The sequence below is a fragment of the Pleurodeles waltl genome, chromosome 4_1, assembly GCF_031143425.1.
Source record: "Pleurodeles waltl isolate 20211129_DDA chromosome 4_1, aPleWal1.hap1.20221129, whole genome shotgun sequence".
Lineage (NCBI taxonomy): Eukaryota > Metazoa > Chordata > Amphibia > Caudata > Salamandridae > Pleurodeles > Pleurodeles waltl.
In genome coordinates, this window is record NC_090442.1 from 39,478,470 (window position 1) to 39,490,791 (window position 12,322).

At 42.9% G+C, this 12,322-nt stretch overlaps 1 non-coding gene across 1 annotated transcript; it reads right to left on the reverse strand.

Moving 5' to 3' along the window:
- Positions 1–8,517: 8,517 nt before the first annotated feature.
- On the reverse strand, positions 8,518–8,590 carry TRNAR-UCG (transfer RNA arginine (anticodon UCG)). Its single transcript has one exon. It is a non-coding gene; the product is annotated as a tRNA-Arg (tRNA).
- Positions 8,591–12,322: the final 3,732 nt, after the last annotated feature.

Sequence of the window (12,322 nt, forward strand, 5' to 3'; positions counted from 1 at the left end):
TTTATGCCACCATGGGCTTGGGTCAAGACAGACAAAGAACATGCATCACGTTCATGACAAAACAATGTGAAAGGCTTTGTGTAATCAGGCATACCTAAAGCTGGATCCCTGCACATGCATTCTTTCAATTCAATAAAAGCATCCATCTCATCTCCTTTCAGCTCAATTTCATCCAAGGCATCCTTCTGGGTCAGTTTCAGTAAAGGCTTTGCTAGAGTTGAAAAGTTGGGAATCCACTGGCGACAGTCGCTCACCATCCCCAAAAACTTCCTCACCTCCCTCCTCGTCTTTGGTGGACTCATTTGAAGTACACTTGTTATTCTTTCCTTCATTATTCTCCGTGACCCTTTCTCTATTTGATGACCCAAGTATTTTACTTTCTTCTGACAGAACTGCAACTTTGAAGGAGACACCTTGTGTCCATTCCTTCCCAAATGGTTCAGTAGAGCAATGGTGTCGGCTGTGCAGCCACTTTCTGTCTTAGATGCAATCAGTAAGTCATCGATGTACTGTACTAGGGTTGACTCGAATGGCAATTCTAACGCTTCCAAGTCTTTCTTTAGAATCTGATTGAAAATTGACGGTGACTCCGAAAACCCTTGAGGAATTCGACACCAACTGTAAACTCTGTCTAAGAATTTGAAACAAAAGAGAAATTGGCTGTCCTCATGAAGAGGCACCGAAAAGAATGCTTGTGACAAGTCAATGACTGAGAACCACTCGGCATCGCAAGGGACTTGAAACATTATCACAGCTGGATTCGGTACTACAGGGCAGCATTTAATTATGATGTCATTTATTTTCCTCAAGTCCTGCACTATTCGGACCTTTCCACTCAGCTTTATTAGTCCCATGATTGGTGAATTACATGGACTGCTTAACACTTCTTTCAGTACTCCCTGTTTTACAAACTCGTCAATGAGTTGGGCGACTTTCATGAGGGTGTCTTGTGCCATGTGGTATTGTGGGGTCTGGGGAAAAGTTACATTGGGTTTTACGGTCACTTTCACTGGTTCCACTCCTTTCATCAATCCCACCTCTTTTCCTGTCATATCCCACACTTCCTTTCCGACTGTTTCCCGTAATTCAGCTGGAATATCTTCTTCAGTTATCATCGGAAAAAGGTTAATCAGAGGATATTCTTCATCGACAGTTTCCATCTCATCCCCCTCTACACTCTCCTCTTCTTCCCCATCACTGCTCGTCTGAATTCTAATTCCATCGTTCGAACACATAATCGAACATCCCAATTTGCACAATAGGTCTCTCCCTAACAGTGCTATCGGGCTTGAGTCACATACCACAAATTTATGTGACCCTTGATAGTTACCAATTCTGACTGGTACTGGATCTTTGATTGGGTTCGTCAGGTGCCTGTTTGCTACTCCCACTACTTGAACTGTTCTCCCTGAGAGTGGCAAATTTGGTACTTCAATGCTCCTAACAGTTGAACGTGTGGCTCCTGTGTCAACCAAGAATGAAACACTATGACCCATAACTCTTCCCTCCACATATGGACCCTTTTGATCAACTTCCAAGGATGCTGCAAGCACACAATTTCCTTCCTCATCTGAACTTTCACTCTCCCATACATTGTTTATTCCATTCTCACTGTGTAATGGGAACTGTTGTACGGTGCCATTTGTATTCATCACCTGACCCGAGACCTGTGGAGGAACCATCACTTGCTGCTGACTCACTGGTGCCAAAGGTATTTGCATTTGCTGATTAGGTACCATGGGAAACTGCTGTTGCATTGGCTGCATTTGCGTCATCTGCATACGGGGCATCTGCATCTGCTGCGGTTGCATGGGCTGTAATCCCTGCAGCTGATTTATGGTCTGAAAATTTGGGTTTGGACCTCTCATTTTCGGTCCCCTCATTGTCTGGAATGCATTGACATCGTTGTTTTTCTGACCAACACCTGCACCTTCCTGCACCACCATCGGGCACTCGCGTTTCCAATGACCGACGATTCCGCACGCGTGACACGGCATCACCCTTTTCATTGCCTGCACACCATTCGGAATCGCAACAGTGTTCAAATCCGGACCATTACTCCCAAAGCCTCCTCTGCCTCTGCCTCTCGCCTGTGGCTGAAACACCATATTTCCCTGTGGCTGCGGCTGCGGTATCTGCTGTTGGAACCCTTGCAACCCTTGCAGACCTGTCTGAGCTGCTTTAAGTTGCATCACCATCACTTTCTCTTTCAACCTTTTCTGTTTCACTTCAATTTCGTCGCTACAGTATTTCGCATAATTCAACACCTCATCAATAGGTTTCGACTGCCAACAAATCAAATGCGTCTTTATCATCTGACTTATCTTTGGTCTCAGCCCTTCCACAAATCTAAACACAAAATGAAGCATGTCCTTCGCCTCTATTGTTTCCGTGCCACTGTAGTTCTTGAACGCCTTCAACAACCTCTCATAGTAACCATGAATCGACTCTTTAGCCTCTTGGGCAGTTCGATCAATCTTCTGCCAATCCACATTTTTCGCGGCAACCTTCGTCTTCAAATGCTCAATCACCTTATAGTACAAGCTCATTACCATAGGTGATGGTGCACCCGTATCCCTGTCTCTCTCTGGTTCACTTGTCGGCCAACCTACAGCCCTTTTGCAGTCTTCCCACAAATCTGCCGGAACCACAATCTCAAAGAGGGTGTTCAGGTCTTCCCAAAGACATTTTGGAAGCTTCACAAACCTATCAGTCTGTTGATACCATTCAATCGGTTTCTCTCTCAGTTTGGGAAAATCATCCGTAAAAGACTGAATGTCGCTTCTGTGCCACGGTACATGTATTAATTTTCCCCCTGCTGTCTCCCTCATTGGTAACATGGTTATTGCATCACTACTCTGTGATCTTTTCTCGTTGTGCTCTGGGACACTGTCTTTCCTCTTTTCCTTTTTCTTTGCCCATCTGCTTTCCCATTTGTCTAAGCACCCCCACACTTGTGCACTGTGCAGCAATTCTCTAAGGTGCGTTTTCATGCCTGCTGACCTCATGTGTTCAAAGTCTGTGGTCCCGAAATCCAATCTATAGCTCCTGCTCAAGTGTTTTGTCTTGTCTATCTCAACCCCGTTTTTGTCAGCTATTTCTTGCAACCTTCTATGTACCTTGTTCACTTCTTTCGTAATCCTAGGACATAGATACCTCAGCTCTTCTTCCGAGTAGGACTCTAACCTATTCAAACCCATAGTCCCTTCCACCAATTCTTCTGCTTCCATGTTCAACCTGACCCTATTCAGATAGTCTTCTCCCTTCCCACTGGCTGAGCTTTGTGTGGAATTCAAACTGTTGAACCACTGTGTCAGCTGTTGCGCATTCAACCCCATCAGTGTAGCATTCACATCGACTGCCATTGATGGTTGCGGCAACTTTTCAGTGTTCGATGATAGCGGTATCATCAGTGGGGGACTCGACCTCACCACTGTTGACTGAGCACATATGGGACTAAACTCCATCAAGGACCCAGATCCAGTTGGCAGAGCCGCTGGAGTGTTTTGTATGCACCTCCTTTCCGTCCCACTCTGCACCATTGATCCTTGACCGCTCATACCTGAGTTAGGCTGAATGTACAAAGGTACCGGTGGACCTACAGTAATGGGTAGGGATATCGCATCTGGGTTCTGTCCATTCCCCATGTTCTGAGGCATGTTCATTCCCACACTATGGGTCATCATTGCCGGCATGCCCGTCTGACTCCCCGTCATCTGAGCATGTGCGGTTCCCCCCTGCATCTGCTTTTGAGGCATCAAAAACTGGGTTGATTCAGCTTGTGCCAATGTTGGGTTGCGACCATTCTGTACTCCCATTACAGTTGGATCTAGGGTCATTCCCGTACTGTTGTCAGTGCTGTAGTACCTTGGGACCTGCGGCTGATAATTTTCTGCTGTTTTCAATATAGGCACATCTGGATATATTCTCCTAACCTGCGGTATCTGCGGGGTGAACAGTAAACTCGGGTCCTTAGATCCCGATGGCGTTTCTGAACTCGGAGTTTCATTATTCTGTACCGGTGCCGGAGGGGCAGAACTGGTACTTGGACCTTGTCCACTCTCTGCATAAGGTGGTGGACGGTCGTTCAGCAATTGCATGATTAACTCCTCATCCTCTAACTCTTCTTCTCTCCTTAACTTTTCCTCGTCCTCTCTATCTTTGGAACACCTCCTGTTTGTCTTACAGGTAGCTTTCTTGCCTGTCGCCTCTTCTTCCTTAGCAATTGCGGGAAACAATTTTATCCCCTGCAATATATCTGACCTCCACACCTTCTGTGCATTATCCCACCTAGCGTCCGCTAGTGTCTTTTCTACCTTTCTTATCCTGGTCTCGAACTTCTTTTGCTGTTGTTGTCTAGCCATTAGTTCCCAAATCGCTAGAGCCTCAAACTGTGCTGGCCTTGGAGGTACCTTCATGTCGTACATCGCAAATCTAAAATTCTCTAGGATCCTTATATTGAATGTCCCATGGATCGGGAACGCTACGCTCCCATGTTTCTCTGTCAGCTTGTGCCATTGCTTTAGCCAAAGGCACGGAGCTACCCCTTTTTCCTCCATTACAATGTAAGCTGGTGTACCATCGGGTGGCGTCTCCTCTCCTACGCTCACTTTAATGTAAGACTCCCCCTTCATCGCACTCTTTAATGCTTTAAAAAATTTCATTTTCTCGTCTTTTATTTCACAAAGTTTGTAATCAATAAGTGACTTTAATTCCCGGAATACTCTTCGCCTGCCTTTCCCCTTCCAATCGAGCCCCACGGACTGCGTCCAATCCGTGCACGGCCCTTCTTTGCAACCAACCTATCCCAGCGCGGCTCCTAGTGACGTCACACTCACACACACTGCGGCTGACAAAGCCTCGCGGCTTGTCCTCCTTCACTCCGCTCCTCTCGTAACAACTTCTGGCATGTATCGTGAGCAACCAAATAATAATAAAACAGATCTGTCGGTTTACTACAGGAAGGGTAACACAATCGCTTCAGGACCTTAGGGATTTTTCACTAGCCTCGGCAGTTATTCCATCTTTCTCGGTCCCCACTTTCGCAAGCAAATCCTGACCCGCAGACTCTGCTCTCAACTTGTCAATGATCTATTCTAGTGCACTTAGAATTTGTCAAAGCCCGAAGTCGAAGTTTTCTTTCACTCCCTTAACACACGTACCGACTCGTTGACCACGCCCGGTCAACCTATTAAACCGACCAGACCACAACATAAAACAAGTGTCTCATACACTTTTCAACATACTCCGGAGTCTCTTGACTTTGCAGGGCCCGTCTCAACAACAACAACCACGTGGACCTTTTTCTGCACAAAGCGCCACATGCACATGAAGTTCGACGACTTCCCTACTCTCACACTCAGAGTCGCACCTCCGCTATTCTCTAAAATCCTCGCAACCTTTTCAAACAATCTGCGGCAATAAGCTGTGCAAGCGCAAAACCCTGACTTCACTCATGCCGTCACTAGTACCGCCAACGCCGATTTCACACCTCCATTCTCTCCATTCGCAAGCTCCGAGATCCCGGGAAAGTCGCGGGGGACTTAGGGCATCATCATTCTCTCAATCTGTTTTACCCAAGAAAAAATCTAATTCAACACCATATACCTCTCGAGTGGGGGTCCCAAAGGGCGTAACCGTTACCTCTCGAGCAGGGTCCCAAAGGGCGAAACCATTACCTCTCGAGTGGGGTCCCAAAGGGCGAAACCATTACCTCTGATAGAGCGTTCCTTCCTAATAAATTACCTGTATTTGGACGCTCTTGGGTCGATGAATCTTTTGACCAAGTGGGGCTCTCTTCACCCGAGATTAATCAATTTAATCAAATCAATAATCAATAACGAACATAAGCAATGCCCTGATCAACATAACACTTCACAATTAATCCAGAAAACATTTCGGCGAACCATGACCTTTCGGGCATGAATAACCACACCAGTTTATTCAAAGTTAATGAATTTATTTCCCTATATTAACAAAGCTAGCACGATATAAATGTGTCTCAACACCAAATGATAGATGTAAATGAACATTAATAGCTGTCCATAACGGCGAAAAAGATGCAATCTATGCAGCATTTGAATAACAATGCATTCGATAATAGCAACGCAAACCACTAAAACTATAATCTGTAATGAGCTAATTGCATACATTAGTCAGCATAACAAGGTCTCAAATTGCATCGTGCAACAAATGAATCCTCATCTAACCTCAAATTAGCATCTGCATGTGGGACTTCATGCAAAAACAATTTAGCAACATTGATTTGGAAAACTCCTAACTAGGGCTCTTATCAAAAATCAGCAGTTGGTTACCAAAAAAAGAAACACAATGCAATTGTACATTTTCCTTTCATATTTACCAAATTCAATCAGCATTCAAGGAAGTCTTCGTCTCACAGGTACCGGTTTCCGATCAGCATGGGACGGGGCAAAGGGGCGGGGTGGACGGGGCAATTGCCTCACAGCGGCAAGATAAAAGGACAAAACTACTACTTTATGCAAAGGGACAGATCAAAGTTAAAGTCTCTAGGGCGAGAATTTCTTAAAGTCTCTTTCTCTCGATTAGAGAAAGCATCAAAGTCTCATTCAAAATGGCGTCGAACATCAATTGGCATCGTAGAAGATGGCAAAATGACGAGGTCGGTTAGATGGGCCATAATGGCTGCAATGTCCTGCAAATGGCGGGTAATGGCTAATGGGCAATAATGTCCTCCATGGGTGCAGTGGGTAATGGCCAAAGGCTGATGGCTAAAAATGGCAATGGCTGCTTTCTTCTTGTGCACCAGGTTTAAATAAACAACAGTTCAAATCCAGTAGGGTCTTCCATTGGAGGGTTCATAGGTTGGCTTCAAATTGTCCAATCAAAAACAACAATTCACAAGCTTCTACCTAGGCATACATTATCCTTGGAGTCGGGAACGTAAGTTGCAACATATTTTACCAATTAACTCACTTTCAGAGCTTCCATTGTCTGCACCTGCAGATTGACCTTGGAGCAAAGAAGAAGATGCCAGGCTGGCACGAAACCTTAAAGATAAGCATGTGAACCGATCTCACTGGAAAAGTACAGCTTCAAGCAGGAATACACGTTTATTAGCACATTAGAAAAACACGAGCATCTAAACCGTGAGACAAGGCAACTAGGCCGAAGCCTCCACTGAAGTTATGCTAAGTTAAAACATTTCAAACAAGCAAATCATGGCACACGTTTACGGTTATGTCAGATTAGTACAATTCTAATACATCACGTTATATAAAGCACGCTTATAAATGTTGGCGAACTACTCTGAGGGCACATTTGTCCCCGTACAATCTTTATTAGTTCGGTTAAAGTCACACTTGATTATTGCAGCACTACGTTTATGCGCTAATAAATGTAAAACCTTCATTTCTGCGTCATCAGCACCTCAGATAGACTTAAACTTACACACCCTGGTCTGTGAGAGTAGTGCCCTATCCATTGCGGCATTGAGGGTAATCTGCAAGACAGAGTTCCAAAATCATCCTTTCATCTCAGTTCATGGCCACATACAGTATTTCTGCAGTCATTCGTTTCACTTTTCTGTCTTTAATTAAACTGACCATTTTAAACCTCCGGCACCCACTACTTCAATCTTACCGGTTTTGTGCTATCATAGGGCCTTGGAACTTTTGGCAAGTGGACAGAAGCAGTCAGAGAACCACATCACAATACATACTCCTTTGCCTGATACCTTTCACAACAAACTGCTCTTGGAAAAAGACGTTAACCGGTCCTTGCTCTCAGACAGACACAGAAAGCCTATCACCACCTCTACGAACATATTTCAATCAAACCAATATATATCATTCAACAATTATGCCTCTGTATCAATATAACTACAACTCGATACAGAAAGGAATTTAAAAAACAATCTGTCCATTTGAATAACCAGCAGAGTTTTAAGGACGTACAAATTGGAATGTGACAATTTCAGAGTTCCTCATTCATAAGAAGTCTGTGAGATAGTATCTCAGAAAGATCTCAAGTTTATAGCAAAAATGGTTGTAAGGGTGATTTTTACCACACAATTGCAACTAGATGACTCAATCTGCAAGAGACCAGTCCTTGACAGATTACACAACTGGGGCAACAGCAAAGGCAGCAATTGTGTCAATCCTTTATGATTCTTCTCTAGTACTATACTTTTTCTGAGGGACAATTTGCATTATTCCTGGAGAAAATCATAGAGCTTCTACCCATGCATAGTTTCTTCTTTCTGCACGCACACACTCCCTGCACTGAATCTACCCACAGTTCTGTTCAGAATGATTGTGCCATGTCATATTGTTGTATACGTATTGCATATCCATTGCATTTATGAAGAGGTACTTTGGTATGGCAGAAAGATTGAAAAGTAGCAATGCTGAAGGTATAACGTGACTGATTGTGCAGTTTGCATTGGGCTTTCTTAATGAGTGAGAGTGAAAGGAGTATTGTATGAGTGTGTTTCCAGTTTGTATGTAAAGATAAGTTGGGTGCTGTGAGAAAAAGACTTAACCATGAAGGGACTCGAACCCTCAATCTTCTGATCCGAAGTCAGACGCCTTATCCATTAGGCCACATGGTCACTGACTGCAACATGTTTGGGTGTTTAGGGTTAGGTGGTATGAATGGATGTGGAACATATCAATTACAGGTGTGCAGGACAGGATCCCATACCGTTCTTCATCTTCTTTCCATCAAAGGAGTTTTTTCAAACAGTATCTAGATAATTTCCAAAGTTTCATATCTTATGCTGTGCTTTTTTGGCGTTACTCCTCCTTTCTTCTTTTATTGAATACTCTGTTTTATGCTGCAATGGTATTTTTGGATTATTTGAAAAGAGAATGAAACTGCTTTGACAGTAGTTCAGACTTCCCATTTCTTGACTTGCTAATTTGCTCCCTGAATTAGCTTATACAAGTGACATGAACAGGGCCTTGACCTAAGCACGTACCTGAAAGCCTGTCACCACCTCTAGAAATAAAATTCACAGCAGCTCAAAACATTCATTTTGAAAGAGAATATTTCAAGTGAGTCCAAGTTTAATTTCAATAAAGAAAGTTGTATAAAATGACACGCTGCACATTTGGGTAACCAGCATGACTCTTTTCAGTGAAGAAGTGGAATGGTTCTGTTGCAATATACTATCACCCTGGCAAGCTGCTACGAGGAAGAGTAAACAATATGATTAGGTTTCAGCAAAAATGTATTAGTTCAGGGTGTGCACCTCAGATAGACTTAAACTTACACACCCTGGTCTGTGAGAGTAGTGCCCTATCCATTCCGGCATTGAGGGTAATCTGCAAGACAGAGTTCCAAAATCATCCTTTCATCTCAGTTCATGGCCACATACAGTATTTCTGCAGTCATTCGTTTCACTTTTCTGTCTTTAATTAAACTGACCATTTTAAACCTCCGGCACCCACCACTTCAATCTTTCTGTTTTTGTGCTATCATAGGGCCTTGGAACTTTTGGCAAGTGGACAGAAGCAGTCAGAGAACCACATCACAATACATACTCCTTTGCCTGATACCTTTCACAACAAACTGCTCTTGGAAAAAGACGTTAACCGGTCCTTGCTCTCAGACAGACACAGAAAGCCTATCACCACCTCTACGAACATATTTCAATCAAACCAATATATATCATTCAACAATTATGCCTCTGTATCAATAAAACTACAACTCGAGACAGAAAGGAATTTAAAAAACAATCTGCCCATTTGAATAACCAGCAGAGTTTTAAGGACGTACAAATTGGAATGTGACAATTTCAGAGTTCCTCATTCATAAGAAGTCTGTGAGATAGTATCTCAGAAAGATCTCAAGTTTATAGCAAAAATGGTTGTAAGGGTGATTTTTACCACACAATTGCAACTAGGTGCCTCAATCTGCAAGAGACCAGTCCTTGACAGATTACACAACTGGGGCAACAGCAAAGGCAGCAATTGTGTCAATCCTTTATGATTCTTCTCTAGTACTATACTTTTTCTGAGGGACAATTTGCATTATTCCTGGAGAAAATCATAGAGCTTCTACCCATGCATAGTTTCTGCTTTCTGCACGCACACACTCCCTGCACTGAATCTACCCACAGTTCTGTTCGGAATGATTGTGCCATGTCATATTGTTGTATACGTATTGCATATCCGTGGCATTTATGAAGAGGTACTTTGGTATGGCAGAAAGACAGAAAAGTAGCAATGCTGAAGGCATAACGTGACTGATTGTGCAGTTTGCATTGGGCTTTCTTAATGAGTGAGAGTGAAAGGAGTATTGTAAGAGTGTATTTCCAGTTTGTATGTAAAGATAAGTTGGGTGCTGTGATGAAAAGTCTCAACCATGAAGGTACTCAAACACTCAATCTTCTGATCCGAAGTCAGATGCCTTATCCATTAGGCCACGTGGTCACTGACAGCAATATGTTTATGTGTTTAGGGTTAGGTGGTATGAATGGATGTGGAACATATCAATTACAGGTGCGCAGGACAGGATCCCATACCGTTCTTCATCTTCTTTCCATCAAAGGAGTTTTTTCAAACAATATCTAGATAATTTCCAAAGTTTCATATCTTATGCTGTGCTTTTTTGCCGTTAATCCTCCTTTCTTCTTTTATTGAATACTCTGTTTTATGCTGCAATGGTATTTTTGGATTATTTGAAAAGAGAATGAACTGACAGTAGTTCAGACTTCCCATTTCTTGACTTGCTAATTTGCTCCCTGAATTAGCTTATACAAGTGACCTGAACAGGGCCTTGACCTAAGCACGTACCTGAAAGCCTGTCACCACCTCTAGAAATAAAATTCACAGCAGCTCAAAACATTCATTTTGAAAGAGAATATTTCAAGTGAGTCCAAGTTTAATTTCAATAAAGAAAGCTGTATAAAATGACACGCTGCGCATTTGGGTAACCAGCATGACACTTTTCAGTGAAGAAGTGGAATGGTTCTGTTGCAATATACTATCACCCTGGCAAGCTGCTACGAGGAAGAGTAAACAATATGATTAGGTTTCAGCAAAAATGTATTAGTTCAGGGTGTGCACCTCAGATAGACTTAAACTTACACACCCTGGTCTGTGAGAGTAGTGCCCTATCTATTGCGGCATTGAGGGTAATCTGCAAGACAGAGTTCCAAAATCATCCTTTCATCTCAGTTCATGGCCACATACAGTATTTCTGCAGTCATTCGTTTCACTTTTCTGTCTTTAATTAAACTGACCATTTTAAACCTCCGGCACCCACCACTTCAATCTTACCGTTTTTGTGCTATCATAGGGCCTTGAAACTTTTGGCAAGTAGGCAGAAGCAGTCAGAGAACCACATCACAATACATACTCCTTTGCCTGATACCTTTCACAATAAACTGCTCTTGGAAAAAGACGTTAACCGGTCCTTGCTCTCAGACAGACACAGAAAGCCTATCACCACCTCTACGAACATATTTCAATCAAACCAATATATATCATTCAACAATTATGCCTCTGTATCAATATAACTATAACTCGAGACAGAAAGGAATTTAAAAAACAATCTGCCCATTTGAATAACCAGCATAGTTTTAAGGACGTACAAATTGGAATGTGACAATTTCAGAGTTCCTCATTCATAAGAAGTCTGTGAGATAGTATCTCAGAAAGATCTCAAGTTTATAGCAAAAATGGTTGTAAGGGTGATTTTTACCACACAATTGCAACTAGGTGCCTCAATCTGCAAGAGACCAGTCCTTGACAGATTACACAACTGGGGCAACAGCAAAGGCAGCAATTGTGTCAATCCTTTATGATTCTTCTCTAGTACTATACTTTTTCTGAGGGACAATTTGCATTATTCCTGGAGAAAATCATAGAGCTTCTACCCATGCATAGTTTCTGCTTTCTGCACGCACACACTCCCTGCACTGAATCTACCCACAGTTCTGTTCAGAATGATTGTGCCATGTCATATTGTTGTATACGTATTGCATATCCGTGGCATTTATGAAGAGGTACTTTGGTATGGCAGAAAGACAGAAAAGTAGCAATGCTGATGGCATAACGTGACTGATTGTGCAGTTTGCATTGGGCTTTCTTAATGAGTGAGAGTGAAAGGAGTATTGTAAGAGTGTGTTTCCAGTTTGTATGTAAAGATAAGTTGGGTGCTGTGAGAAAAAGACTCAACCATGAAGGGGCTCGAACCCTCAATCTTCTGATCCGAAGTCTGACACCTTATCCATTAGGCCACATGGTCACTGACTGCAACATGTTTGGGTGTTTAGGGTTAGGTGGTATGAATGAATGTGGAACATATCAATTACAGGTGCGCAGGACAGGATCCC